The sequence below is a fragment of the Tigriopus californicus genome, chromosome 2 (genome assembly GCF_007210705.1).
Source record: "Tigriopus californicus strain San Diego chromosome 2, Tcal_SD_v2.1, whole genome shotgun sequence".
Taxonomy (NCBI): domain Eukaryota; kingdom Metazoa; phylum Arthropoda; class Copepoda; order Harpacticoida; family Harpacticidae; genus Tigriopus; species Tigriopus californicus.
The window spans coordinates 3,256,965-3,269,045 of record NC_081441.1 but is presented as its reverse complement, the minus strand read 5'-3'; the positions used below and the strand labels follow the sequence as shown (position 1 = coordinate 3,269,045).

General features: G+C 46.6%; 1 long non-coding RNA gene across 1 annotated transcript; it reads right to left on the bottom strand.

Moving 5' to 3' along the window:
• Positions 1-7,532: 7,532 nt before the first annotated feature.
• On the bottom strand, positions 7,533-12,061 carry LOC131893464 (uncharacterized). Its single transcript, XR_009374697.1, has 6 exons — positions 11,658-12,061; positions 11,423-11,589; positions 9,824-11,348; positions 9,263-9,751; positions 8,586-9,194; positions 7,533-7,655 (listed from the first exon to the last, which is right to left on the bottom strand). It is a non-coding gene; the product is annotated as an uncharacterized LOC131893464 (long non-coding RNA).
• Positions 12,062-12,081: the final 20 nt, after the last annotated feature.

Below are 12,081 nucleotides of genomic sequence, written 5' to 3'. Positions count from 1 at the left end.
ATGGGAGTAGGAAACCCAGGAAGCCGTGCACAAGAGCAAGAGGACCTGGGAAGTGCCGAGTCTGAGTACAGCACTTCGTCACTTTGTTAGTGGACCTTCAATCCCGTCGAGTGGACGTCATCCGAGCATCTCCGTTGGACCATCTCACCAGACATCGAGCAGTAATTATTAACCCATTGATTTCATATGCGTATGTCCCCTTTTCCATTGGCCCAACAATTCCCCCACTTTTCTTACCAGAGCAAGACAGCTGATAGGCGGTGTGTTTGTGATGAATAAAGTAGATTGAACTGTACAGTTTGCCTTGAAGAGTAGCCTAGATTTCTCAGACGACCGAGATCGTGCTGGCATCGTAGGGAGTAGAGGTAGCAAGTGATTTGTATGCAACAACTGTATCTAAAGTTCATCACTCTTGTAGCAGAAATCAGTAGTTAGACTCTAGAGTAGAGGTCGACTTTGATAGACGCGTTTAGACTAGGATAGTGACCACATTTTGCAGGATATTTAGCCTTGAAGATTGGCCCAGGTATGCCAGACAACCGAGATTGATCTGGGACCAATGGGGAGTAGAGGTAGCTAGCGATTTGTATCCTTAGTCGTTTAATGATTGTTTGAGGCCCTGATAAAGGAAGCTCGAACTATTGCTCGTATACCCTGATTAGGGTTATAACCGGAGGCCTTAAGATAGGTCTAAGAAATTTAAGCCCATGTACTAGGTGCTCTCCATCTTTGAGAGCTATCAAGGTATTTTTACCTAGTGCTTGGGTCAGGAGTTCCATGTTTCCGTTCACCACGGGAATTCAATAAGTCAGGACCTTTCACCCCTGGCTGGTGGACGGAACACGGGGCACAGTCTAAAATTCCGAGGTGTAGGAGGAATTTGTTCAAAAAGAGTTGCAAACTAGCCAAAAGGCTCCAGAGCAATTTGAATCCAGTAGTTGTGGCTAGCCTTCAAAGAAAGTTGGAGCTGATCTATGGTAGAATTAAGGTCTCGATTAAGACAGATCAATTGAAAAAGGAAAGTAGAGTAGTTCAGGAGGTGAGGTCGAGTCTGAAGGCATTTTTCTCTTATGCAAACTCTAAGAGAAATATGAAACACCCTGTTGGGCCTTTTGAGGTCATAGAGGAAGCCATACACAATGTAGAGTCTATGGCCAACATGCTTGGAGATCAGTTCTTGTTAGGTATTCGTAACTAACAAGCCGTTTATTCTTTAAATTGGAAGAGTAATGGATAGGTAGAAGGGTAAAGAAGAAGTGTCTAGAACAGAAGGGAGTTACTAGAGGGAGCCAGAGTAGAGAAATCATCGATTGGAATGGATGGCTAGATCATGACTTATCATCTCCCCCCAAGATGGCGGCATAGAATAAACAATTAAAAAGTAATCATGATGCTCTAAAGCAGACGGTTTTCGGTCGGGATCGGGTACCTCGCCGAAGAAGGGGCGCTGGAGCGTCAGGGTCGCGATTTACCGGTGTGTCCTCCAAGCCGCTTGGTTGACGGGATGATTTGGTGGGATGGGGACGAAGATGACATCGGTTCCGAATAAATGTATGGCCATCCATCAAGATTTCATAGGATCGTCCATCGAGTCGAGTTCTGAGGATCAAGGCCAAACGATCCCATTTCTTGGTCCGAGGGTTCTGGACGAGAACCCTAGTTTGAGGCGTCAACATGGGTCGATCTTGGGTGAGCGCGTGGGCATCAAAGTGAGCCTTGATCTTCTCCGCCTCTCCCCTCCGCTTTTCCAGGGCCTGGAGACCACGTAAAATGGATGGACGAGAGGCTGGCGGCAGGACAATGCGGTGTCCTTGGAGGATAAGAAGACCCGTGGTTTCGTCAAAAGACAAATCATCCCACTCCTTTGAATATAATTTGGACGGGTGAGATTGGGGCAAGGATTTGGGAGATTGGCCAGATAGAAGAGTAGAGACCACCGCTTGATAATTAATATCCTCTTTGGCACTTTTTGAAATCGAGTCCAATGCTAAATCGGGATGGGCGTTAGCTTGGACGGTGGTGAGGTTAATGGTCACCCAATTGACGTCGTCTTCAGGAGATTCGGGTTCATCAAAGAGCGGATATTGGGATAGCGAATCGGCAATGTGATGGCTCTTGCCTGGCGTCCACTGGATATCGAAGGTGTATCCTGACAGTTTGATAAGCATCTGTTGAAGACAAGGATTATCCATGGAGGCCAGGTTGGAACCCTTGAAAATTCCGAGAAGAGGCCTATGATCGGTTATCACCGTAAAGTGCATGCCCAGAAGATAAATGCGGCACTTTTGCACGGCCCACTGAACAGCCAGGGCTTCAATCTCACAAACGGCATACCGAGTTTCAGCATCGGACAGGTAACGTGATCCACATTGAATTAATTTGGATTGGCCGTTGGCATGCGTTTGTAGAAGAGCGTATCCCAATCCCTTCAAGCGAGAAGCGTCGGTGAGAAGGAATGTGGGCAGTGAAGGATCGAAATGACCCAGGACTGGACCTTTGGAATTGGTGAGTATTGGTTTTACCGCATCAAATGATACTTGATGATCCGGCAACCATTGAAATATCATTTCCTTCTTCAACAAGCTCCTGAGAGGTTGGGATGCATGGGCCAGTTTGGGTACAAACTGACCCAACTGATTGGTCAAGCCTAAGAACGATTGCAAATCTGTGAGGTTGGTGGGAGCCGGGAATTTAGAAATAATTGCCACCTTGGCTGGGTCCGGGCGCACACCGTCGGGACCAATGACATATCCAGCAAACTTCACGTATGAACCAATCTGAGCCTTGGTCTTGGAGAGAGCGATGTTGTTTTCCTCGCATCTCTTCAACACAGCCTCAGTTTTCTGCGCTAAATCCTTGTAGGAATTGGCGCAGATGAGAATATCATCCACGATCTTACAAACTCCAGGCAGACCAGCGAGGGCCCGATCTCCTCGAGCGCAGAATTCATCGCCTGAAGCATTGAGACCCATGGGAGCCCAACAGTAGCGATAGCGCCCAAATGGAGTCAAGAAAGTCGTCAGATGTCTGGATGCAGGATCTAGCTCCACCTGCCAGTATCCCTTCACCGCATCCAAAACAACAAACCATTTTGAAGAGGCTGGAATTGATGTCAAGATGTCCTTGGCGGAGGAAAACGGGTGGATTGGTTGCTTCACATATTTGTTGAAGGCCGTGAAGTCCACAACGAGACGAACAGATCCGTTGGGTTTTGGGACCATCAGACTAGGACTGGACCAATCCGAAGGCTCGGTAACAATCTCAATGATACCGGATTTCTCCGTGAATTTTAATTCTTCCTCCGTTTTTTCAATGTAGGCAAAGGGGACGCTTCTAGCCACAGTGACATGCGTTGGCTTGATGGGAACATCATTCCTCAAGTGAATTGTCAAGGGAGGAACGTGCATTGGCTTGAGTACTTCAGAAGCATCAAAAACGAACGGAAACTTGTCCATGAGAGTCGTAATACCGGTTTTGATCTTCTCCTCGGTTGGTTCAGGCATGACCAAATGGACGTCCACTCTTGGGATTGATTGGACGTCCTCTGGAAGACATGGAAATGTTGAAGATAACATCCCGAGAGGAATCATGGAGTGCCAGGAAAGAAGAATCTGGTCCTTGATATTGGGTGTGACGTATGCCCAAAGAACAGTTGTGTACTTCCCCAGGTGAGTGATTTCGAGCTCAACAGCGCCAAAACATTCCATTTTTGAGTTATTGGCTGCTTGGATAGAACGAGATTGAGACCCATCTATCTGGATTCCGTAGGTTTTAACCAGATCCGCCGAGATCAAAGTTTCGGTGGCACCAGTATCTGGAAGGACGACCATGTGGAATGGAGTTCCAAAACGCGGACGAACATCAACTAGGGCAGTTGGAGTCGGACGGGCCTTGACCATATTGACGTGGATTACCGCGGAATTGATGGTCCTTGAATTTCTGGATGAAGTATCTGTTGAATATATTGTGTGCCCACTTGTTTGCTCATACTCGTATCTAGTCATCACTCTAGTCAATCATGAAAACTGTGCGTTTGTTGAATAAACTAACAGTTCTCCAACTCTCTCTGTCACACCAACTTGCCCTCCTAGCTCAATTTCCAACAGTATCGCAGGATTTGGATCGGCCACACCACGTCCATCCACGTGTACAAACCGAAAAAAATGGCCGATCTTATCACATTTGTGACATGTCCTATCTCGTGCTGGACAATGTTCACGAGACGAACCACTTGGGTGTGACAAACCACCACAGCCCAGACATTTCCAATCCGATCCATTGAGGTAGAACGGGGATTTGTTTCAGGCTTGGCTTATCCTTTGTAGCCTGACTTGGCCTTCTTGTAGGAAGAAACCGCCAAGATTGTGGTTGCATGATCACTCAAAGAAAGTATGGATTCTACCACGTGGGCGGACTCCCAAGCCATTGCTGTGCAATGGAGGATATCGCGTGAAGGATCAGGTTGGCGAAGGAATTCCTCCCGTAACCGCCGATCTGATGTGCCTGTGACAAGGCGAAGGACATACAATTCCTCCTCACCAATCGTGGATAATTCGGCCTCCTGTTCCTCAAGTTGCAAACGGAGATACCAATCACTGAATTTTTCACCAGGTCGTTGATCGCATTGGAAAAAGTTATAAGGTCTGGTAAGTAGCGGAATGTTTTGGACGAAAATTTCGCGTAGCTTGGAAATGCATCCATCATCGCCAAGAATTGGGGTATCATCATGACTTTTCGTCAGAAGAATCTGCTGGAGTTTGAGCTCCAGACACGAGCGAAGATACCCTTGTTGTTTGGCGATGGGGGATTGTTCCATACGGTTAGACGAATAGAACAATAGGAAATCCGTTTTCCATGATCGAAATTCAGCAAGAGTGCTCGATGTCAACAACCTCTCCGGCTTCAGGGCGACATTGATCCTTGGTGAAGAAGTAACACCTGGACTTATCGATGATGGACTTGCCTGTTGCAAACTGACTCTGACCTGGGTTCGAATACACGTTGAAGTCCTCAATATTCTCTCACGGAGCTTGTTCACGTTTCCAGATAACTGGGTGAGCATGGAATTCTCCTTTGAGATCGAGTCGGCGTCCAAGATATCGCAAGAAGATGCGAAGGCGTCTTCCAAACTTGCCAAAGACGTCTCCACCTTGGTGAATAGCGAGTTCATTTGGTCCACCATGGATGCATCCAATCCGGACGTGTCCAAAGAATCCACATCAATGACGAAAGTATCACAGGAGTTTAAATGACGGGAGAAAATGCCCTTCCTGGCCGACAAAATTTTCTTGGCCGCTTCCATGGCTTGAAAGTTGAATAGAATACAAGATTCTTGGGTTTCGAGGAGTTCGATGGGGCACAAGAATCTTAGTGGATGTTCGAGGAGATTAAAGAAGATCGTCAAAGAAGAACGTTACAACGTGAAGAACGTAGTCGATTCCACATACCGACTGCGCCATGTTAGGTATTCATAACTAACAAGCCGTTTATTCTTTATATTGGAAGAGTAGTGGATAGGTAGAAGGGTAAAGAAGAAGTGTCTAGAACAGAAGGGAGTTACTAGAGGGAGCCAGAGTAGAGAAATCAACTATTGGAATGGATGGCTAGATCATGACTTATCAGTTCTCTAGTGTGTTTTCAACTCCAAAGAGTTTAGGAGCAACAACCCGGTGCTCTATTGATGAGTTTGTTGAGATCAGCATGCCTTGTAAAGCTGAGCGTATAAATGATCCTGTAGTCACCAATCAAGATGCCTTACTGGCCATCAGGGATCTGAGACCCTCGAGCTCTCCTGGCCCTGATGGTGTGACATCTCAGTTTCTGATGAGATGTTCACTGGTTCTTGCTCCTGTTTTCTCGTACTTGATGCGTTGCATCTTGGACCAGGGCAAGTTTTCCTCTCCTCTGAAGCTAGCTCATGTTGTTCCAATTTTCAAAGGGGGAGATAAGTCACTCCCCAGTAACTATAGGCCGATTACTCTCACTTCGAATATTGCGAAGGTATTTGAGAAGGTCATGAAGTTCAAACTTGTTGAATTTCTTGATATTCATGAAGTCCTTCCGCCTAGCCAGCATAGGTTCCGATCACATTTTAGCACAGCTACCATACTGATTGAACATTTAGAGCAGGTTATTGAGGGACATGAATCAGTTGATTTAGTTTATCTCGACTTTGCCAAGGCCTTTGACAAGGTAGATCACTTCTTTTCAAACTTTTGAAACTTCTTTTCAAATCCGTCTGATGATGGATCATCCCAGTGAGTGGTATCTTGATCTTGAGCCAAATGTCCAGAGAGGATTTGGCGCTGAAGGTGTCCCCTCCAAGGATAACTGGGCTTGCAGGTCCGATTGGGTAGAAAATGGAGTTTATAGTGGCTAAACCTTCTCACTTAGTGAGCGGTTTGGATGGAATATTGGTTTGGAAACCAAAGGAGTCAGACTCTACATCCCAAACCTTACCCAGCGTCCTGTGCACTTGGGTGTTGTCTAATTTGATTTGGCTGGGTCCTTTTGCCCACTCAGAGTCTGGAAAGGCTTTCAGGTTTCGGGAGAACTCGACACAATTTTGTGTAGCCTTATGTTATGGTCATATGTGGCTAATACTCTCCATGCCTCTTTCAGAATCTGGACGGCCCCATGTGGGCTGTTCAAGCACCCCAAATCGTCATCCAGTTAGAAGTTTTTTTAAGAAAGGTCTTTGCATCTTCTCCAATCAAACTTGAGGACCCGCTAACGCGTAGCGCAGTCCGTAGGTGGCCATGGCTGGGCTAGGTTGATTGCCGAATATGTGTACGTTGACATGGAATTGGTCAATATCTGCAATGGGATCATTTCCCTTGAACCAGTAAAATCTGAGGTAATCCCAGTGCTCCGGACTCACAAAGAAGGAGTGGAACATTGCCTCTACATCCGCAACGAATCCTGTTGCTCTCTCTCTAAACCTGGTGAGAACCCCTATAAGACAATTGATCTGGTCAGGGCCTTGAAGTAATTCCCGATTACGGCATGCGCCATGATACTCGGTCAAACTATCAAACACCAGGCAAGTTTTCGTCTTCATGGGATGCACAACCGCAAAGACCGGGATCCACCAGACCTTGCCATCTTTGACTAGGATCTCCCTCTCGGGAACTCGCTCGACCTGTTCAGCGAGAATTGGGCACGTCAAGTTAAGGAAATTCAAGGAAAAATGTGGTCTGGCACCCCAATTTCGAGCATTTTGGGAATGGAGAACAAAGACAAACATCACAGTCAACTCGCACCGTCCTTTCATTAAATTTTCAATAATCAAGGGATTTTGTGTCAATTGTGTTACAAAAGCCAACAAAATGAACATGTTTGGTGTTAATTGGTGAACGCACTATCAAACTGGCTCAATACCACAATGCTATGTGCTTAGACAAGTTCTTGGTGAACGGAGCAATGTGACGATGGCTAACGACTGCAGAGGCAGTTATAATTTCATTTCTCGTGTCAAGGATCATCGGGTTTTCAAAGCATCCTGGCAAGTTGAACGATTTGGGTTCTCCAATCCCCTGGATAAGCAGACCATTAGCCATTCTCCCTTGCTGTTTGAAGTGATGGCCACTGAGTGTCGAAATGGTTAAATCATGAGTGGGTTCACTAATGGCCAAGAACTCGAAAGACTTTGGGATCTGCAAATGAGGCGTTTGATTGCTCATCCACCATGTCATAACATTTGAGAATTTTTTTGTGGACATGTCTTGCTAACCAACAGAGTCTTGCTGCAGCTCTTGCCACCTCCGGGTCTCCCACAAAATGTACTACAGACAGATGTCTTGTTCTCGTGCCCTCGACCACCCCACACTTCTGTTGGTTGGCCACAAAAACACCACCCTGGACAACCTGTGGTCCCGAGTGTCTTTTACTCATTACATAGTTTAGACGAGGGGCATTGGTTTGGATAAGTTCGACCAAGGCATCTGTAGCAAAGCCTTTTTCCTCCCCTCAGGCACCAACATGAGGTTGAATGATCTACATTTATTGGTTGAATGAGTGGAGGGATCGTGGATGATCCATATGCTACGGGTTTTTATCTGTGTTTGTGGCCATGACAGAATGGTTTGGAATTAGTCCGTCTTGATCATGAAGGAGTTGGCTTGGCCCCAAAGTGAGGACCCGTTGAATTGGAGGATCTCTACTTGCTGCGTAAGAAACGAAAAAGCTTGGATCATTGAATTCGGTTGCAGCTTCTTTTTTTTGGTTCAGGGTTTCACGGGCTTATCTAACTGCTGCAGGAAATGTAATCCCCAGAACTAATAAAATGAAAGGTTATAATTCGTCTATCTATTAACTTTCAATCTTTACATGATATTTGGTCTACCAACGAATTTGAGTGCGTAGACCTTGAATGTAGGGTTGATCTGGAATGCTATCTAAAAATTGTCCAAGTCTGACTTGAAAGATGCTACCGGAACAACAAGCCCTACGTATTCCCTACGAATATTAGAGGGAAGCAAATTAAACAATGAAGGAGCCTAGTAAGATATCTATACATGTCGATAACCCAACCTCCTGTATGTGTAAGCTAATCTTTTCTTTTTCTCATTTTATCTGGTTATTACCGTTTCTAATTGGAGACAATATACACGTTTGCCTTGACGCTGTCCATGATATCCCAACATGGCGCAGTCGGCTTAGTGGAACCATCATCCGTAACGTTCCCAGGTCACCGCCGCATCCAATTGTGCTCCTCCTTCAGGCTTGACACACCTTCCGCGGTTGTTTTTCCTCTTGGGTCTCCCCATCATTGGCTTCACCCATATTCATTACACATCCACATTGCGATATCATCCCGGTCATGGAAGCTGCCAAGAAATCGTTGACGGCCAACAAGGGCGTCTTTACCCGTCGCCTCAACGCTTGCAAAACATTTGTTTCCGACGTGAGTGCTTTGGACGACTCCGGACTGGATTTGTCCATAGTTGGCCGAATCGGAGACTGCCTTGACCGATTTGGACTCGTCGTTCAACGCATGTTCTGCATCCTTGGACGAGGTTGCCATCGTCAAGGAGAATTCCTTGCTCACTCAGTTCTCCAACAACGTATGCAAGCTCCGCGAGAAGATTCTGCTCTCTTCCACACATATCCGCACTCAGGTCCGCATTTCGACCACACAACACGTCTCACCACCCTCTGATTTGAATCCTCGGTCCTCTAGAATCAATGTTGCCCTGAAACCCGACAAAGTGGTCGCATCCAGCACACTGGCCGAGTTTTGTTCATGGAATACTGGGTTTACCTTATTCTATTCATCGAACCATATGGAGAATTTTCCCATCACCGAACAGCATGGATACCTTCAATCATGCCTGGATTTAAAGCTCCAGCAGATCCTTATGACGAAATCTCGAGACGACACTCCCGTCCTTGGCGAGGATGGTTGCATTGCCAAACTCCATGAGATTTTCATCGAACACATCCCTCTGCTCACTAGGTGATACAACTTTTTCCATTGTGATCAACGTCCAGGTGAGAAGTTCACTGATTGGCATCTCCACCTACAGATCGAGGGCTAGGAGGCAGAATTATCATCCATTGGAGAAGATGAACTGTACGTTCTCCGCCTGGTCACAGGCAGTTCAGATCGGCAATTACGGGAAGAATTTCTTCATCAGCAAGATCCTTCTTGTGAGACCCTCCATCGTATAGCTATGGCTTGGGAATCCGCCAATGCTGTCGAGTCCGCGAGTTCAAGTCATTCGTCTGCCACCATTGCGGCCACTTCTTCCTATAAGAAATCCAAATCAGAGTCTAGGAAATCTAGGTCCCAGAAGAAGCCAAGTTTCGGTTCTAATTCTACCTCGTATGAATGCTTGGGTTGCGGTAAATCTACACATCCTGGTGGTCCTACCCGCGAACATTGTCCAGCCAAGGACACAGTCTGCCATACGTGTGAGAAGACAGGGCATTTCGCTGCCGTCTGCAGGGGCGGAAACATGGCGTGGTCGCTCGAAATCCCGTGGTCGAACCCCTGGTAATTCCAAGATCATTAATTCTTCATCAATTCATGTCAAGATGGTCAAGGCACGTCCTACTCCTACTGTATCTGTGGACATTTGCCCACGAACTGGGACCCCATTCCAGATGGTTATACTCCCGGATACTGGAGCAACGGAGACTTTGATCTCTGCAGATCTGGTTCAAACCTATGGGATAGAAGTGGACAAGTCTCAAAAACGTTCAATTCGCGCTGGCAATAATACAAAAATGGAGTGCCATGGGGCAGTACACCTTGAGATTACTCATCTGAGGAAATATTCCACAACGATCTGGGCATATGCCACGCCACATATCCATGACCAGGTCCTTCTTTCATGGCATTTGATGATCGATCTTAGGATGTTACCTCCAACATTCCCATATCTTCCTGAAGATGTTCCGTCTGTCACCAAGGTTGAAGTTCGTTCTGCTTCTTCCAAACCCTCAGAGGATATGGTCCAAGAGAAGATCCATCGTCTCATGGACAAATTCTCCTCCGTTTTCGAGGCATCTGAGGTACTCAAACCGATGAGAGGTACAGCTATGACCATTCACCTTAGAGACGATATCCCTATCAAGCCCACTCACGTCAATGTAACTAGGAGCATTCCCTATGCGTACAGCAGAAAAACGGAGAAGGAATTAAACTTGATGGGCACGTCAGGCATCATTGAACGTGTTTTTGATCCTTCTGATTGGGTCAGCCCAAGTCTTGTGATCCCAAAATCGAATGGATCGTACTTGACTTCACGTCACTCAACAAGTATGTCAAACGTCCGGTCCATCCATTCTCTTCTGCCATGGACATTTCAACCTCGATTCCTCCTTCATCCAGATGGTTTGTCGTCATGGACGCGGTTTAGGGTTACTGGCAGGTGGAACTTGACAAGCCATCCAGGCATCTGATGACGTTTCTTACGCCCTTTGGCCGCTTTTGTTATTGCCGAGCACCCATGGGACTTAACGCTTTGGGTGACGAATTTTGCGCACGAGGAGATCAAGCCCTGTCTGGTCTTGTAGGAGTTCGAAAGATTGTCGATGACATTCTTGTCTGTGGCAACTCCTGCGAGGATCTCCTGACAAAAACAGAGGCCGTGCTTTTACGATGTCAGCAACATGGCATCACCTTATCCAAGACGAAAGCACAAGTTGGCTCGGCAGTGAAATTTGCTGGGTTCATAATTGGCGCAGATGGCGTTCGTCCTGATCCTGCCAAAATAGCATCAATTTCTGAATTTCTGGTCCCAACCAACATCACAGACCTCCGGTCGTTCCTGGGATTGGCCAATCAACTCGGGCAGTTCATTCCTGATTTGGCCCACGCATCCCAACCACTCCGGGCTCTCCTGAAAAAGGACATTGTATTTCAATGGCTTCCAGATCACCAAGTTGCATTCGATTCAATCAAGTCTATCCTTACCAATCCTCAAGGTCCTGTTCTCGCCCACTTTGATCCCTCTTTGCCAACATTACTCCTTACCGACGCCTCCCGTCTAAAAGGCCTTGGGTACGCTCTTCTTCAGACTTGTCCCAACGGTCAATCTAAGTTGATTCAATGCGGCTCCACATACTTATCTGATGCTGAAACTAGATACGCTGTGTGTGAGATCAAGGCACTGGCTGTTCAATGGGCCATCCAATGCTGTGGCATTTACCTGCTTGGAATGCCATTCACCGTAATCACTGATCATAAGCCTCTTCTTGGTATTTTCAAGCGATCCAATCTGGCCTCCATGGACAATCCACGTCTTCAGCGGATCCTGATCAAGCTGTCTGGGTACACGTTTGAGACCCAATGGATTCCAGGCAAGAGCCATCACATTGCTGACACGCTCTCCTGCTACCCACTCTTTGACAATCACCAATTCCCTGATGTTGACTCCTCGGAAGTGTGGCTTGCCGCCATCCAGATCAATTCCGCATTGACTTTCGATTCAGCTCTTTTTGCTATAGCTGAGAAAGCTAAGGATGATATTAATTATCAAGCTGTGGTCTCAACTCTCCTCTCTGGCCAGTCACCCAAATCCTTACCGCAAAGTCACCCATCCAAATTACTTTCCAAACAATGGGGTGTTTTGG